The sequence below is a fragment of the Aegilops tauschii genome, chromosome 5 (genome assembly GCF_002575655.3).
Source record: "Aegilops tauschii subsp. strangulata cultivar AL8/78 chromosome 5, Aet v6.0, whole genome shotgun sequence".
Classification (NCBI taxonomy): Eukaryota; Viridiplantae; Streptophyta; class Magnoliopsida; order Poales; family Poaceae; genus Aegilops; species Aegilops tauschii.
In genome coordinates, this window is record NC_053039.3 from 553,461,889 (window position 1) to 553,464,920 (window position 3,032).

Genomic DNA, 3,032 nt, shown 5'->3' on the forward strand with positions numbered 1-3,032 from the left:
ATCTTTGTTCGGTCTTTTGAATTCGGAGACTAGTATGATGAATTGTATTCGGAGACTAATCTTCTATTGTATTCGATGAATCTGCTGTTGCTGTGTGGTGCTGTCTATATTCTGTCCAATAATATATTTTGTAATCTGTGCAAATATCAGAAAAGAAAAAAATCCCTAATATACATACTAATGGCGCATCACCCCAGCGTGCGCCATTAGTATGCCAAAGGATACTAATGGCGCATCACCCCGCAGTGCGCTATTAGTATGGCAAAGCACATGTGTAAATATCGCCCCCTGGGAGGCACACTAATGGCGCATGTTGGTCTATACTAATGGCGCACGGCATGATGCACCATTAGTATACCAGATACTAATGGCGCACCCGCACCAGTAGTGCGCCATTAGTAGGCAAAACTGGTGCGCCACTAGTAGGCCTTTTCCTAGTAGTGGAAGAAGCAGCCTGCTCGTCTATCTTAGGGTCTAGGGAGAAGTAAGAGCCTCCTTGTCTACCTTAAGGGTGCTTGGGGCTGCAGGTTCATCGGAAAATTTAGGTGGTTTGCCTGTTAGAGGGATGATCGTGGGAGGCGGCAAGCATGGCGGTGGTTGGTGGGCGGGGGGATGAGGCGGTTGCCGGAGCGCCGCCCTGGGTGGTGGAGGCTGGCGGTTTGGCCATCAGTTGTGGGCGGTTCATATCGAGATTGTGGGAAGGAAGACGATGCACAATTTTTTTAGGTGGTTGAAGAAGATAACGGCTGGGAACAAATCGACTGACCCAAAAAACAAATTCAGTCGACTGGCCCCTAGCTATTCCCTCATTTATCAAATGTGTTATTAACTTGATGGTTGTGTATATGGAATGATGAACAGATTGTTTCGTGACTGTCTTGTTTTCAGTCTCCATAACCATGTTCCCAGCGCTGGCAATGGCGCTTTGGACGAATGGCATGACTTGGTTTATCGTACATCTGCAGGTGACACACTGGACGCCTATTTCCTCTTCCCAACACAAGGGTGCCATTTGAGAATTGATGAGTACATGAGTTCTTGTTTTCTTGTTGAAGACCGAAGTCAAATGTTTGCTAAGAAAAGTAATGTACTCATCAGTTTCGCTCGCTATATTTGTTCATAACTATATGATATTCGCCTTTAAGAAATTTGTCCATGAGACCATATAGAAATCAGTGATTCAGGGACACAAAGTTATGCATTATTTATTGATAACATGAAAGTGTGCATAGCATATCCATTAAGATCTATTAATCATAGCAAATCTTGCGGTAGCAAGTTCCAACGAAAAACCGATTGCACCAATGCTCGTAGACCTTCATATCCTGCCACTGAGCCGAGCATTCAACCTTGCATACTGATTTGGTGCAGTACACGAGCTTAATGTGAACCAACTGACAGTCTGCGTACCACAAACATAACGGAAATTATACCAACATCATATTTTTCAAGGCTGCATGTGCAACGATCTTGAAATCTTATGTAGATTTTTCAAGGCTCTTCTTTTGAAATAACATCTGCCCTAGGAACTCTACTTGTTTTAGAGAGAAGGAACTCTACTTGGTTTAGAGAGAAGGAACCCTACTTAGGAACAACAAATGAGAGAACAAACCTGCGGATGTGCTTTTGAAAAACACAAGCATCACCAGAAAACAAGCGATGGCAGACCTTCCGTCCATTCTTGCACTATACATTCCAACAAGAGCCAAAGGGACAATATATAATGTCAAAAGAATCTATACTATTAAAGTTTCGCAGGTAGTCACTAATGCAAAACAACTTGGACTCTATACAATTTGGAAACATTAATGGCAGATCTTTATAGTTATTTATTGTTTTGGAATCTATACAATATAAAGATCGTTCTCAAAAGCCCATTCAACTTTGCAAGTGCATACTGACGTGGGAGGCGAGTGGCACCTGAACGCATTCCTAGTCACCATTAAACGTATTGCACGTCTGTTGCATTAATTACTTGATTTGCAAATTGATTCGGTGCTTGGTTTAAAAAAATCCTTTTTTCTTTTCTTTTTGGGTGAGGCCAGGGAGGTGAGTTTTCTTATGCGTGTGGGGAGGTGGGAGCGAATGGTTTTTTTTTTGTAAGGGGGGTCAAGGGTTTTATAGTAAAGATACGGTTGAAAAAACTTCCTAATTATACTTACACTCTGTTTGGATGTCTGTATTGGAGGCCTATGTATTGAATTGGTTTCAATTCCAATTCAGTCAGGAAACTGTAATGGACATGAATACGAATTCGGCTGTTTGGGTGTTTGTTGAATTGGTTCATGGAATCTTACTAAGGTTTCAATACAGAATCTTGTTTGGATGTCAAAATATGGAATTGCATAGCAACAATAGTATGTGCATAAAACCAAAATTTGTACAATGTGTGAATACAATTGGATGAATATATAGCCAAAAATACTATCAAATATTCTAGAAATTGACAACAACATTATATATCATATAATATTGATGCAACAACAGCAACAATCTCTTGCACCAACAAAGTACAGAACAATAGGCATTCCAAATTCACAACAAGACATAGTTCCAAATTCACAACAAGACATAGTTTCAAATTTAACAACGCAGTAGTTCAGATAAGTTCAAGTCCAACATGACATGGTCCCAGATGTAGGAAAATAATAGTCTAGATAGGTTCAAGTTCAACAAGACAAACAGGAAAGCATAACTTGTGTAACTTCAAGGCAACAATAGCAGCCAAGTCTTCCTCATGTGCATGGGCAGCTCCATTAGAGCTTCAAACAAGCGCTCATTAAGAATCAACTTTCCATAAGAGCACAACATGTCCGCTTCTGCCAAATCTGGTATCAACTGAAGTGCGGCAAGTATTTCAGAAGGAGTAGTAGCCTTTGGCAACGGAAGTGGATCGGTTGTCTTCAAAGCATCTTTAAAAGTAGTCCTCATTTCTCCAATCATGCACATAATGGACTCACATGTTCGTGCTCTCTTTGGTGCCATTTTTGGAGAGATTTCAATTGGTTCTTCTGGCTCTGCAGCATTCTCAG

The 3,032-nt window shown here is 40.9% G+C and overlaps 1 long non-coding RNA gene across 1 annotated transcript; it reads right to left on the reverse strand.

The window, feature by feature from the left end:
• Positions 1-1,179: 1,179 nt before the first annotated feature.
• On the reverse strand, positions 1,180-1,712 carry LOC120964177 (uncharacterized). Its single transcript, XR_005755821.3, has 2 exons — positions 1,613-1,712; positions 1,180-1,402 (listed from the first exon to the last, which is right to left on the reverse strand). It is a non-coding gene; the product is annotated as an uncharacterized lncRNA (long non-coding RNA).
• Between the last annotated feature and the right edge of the window lie 1,320 nt (positions 1,713-3,032).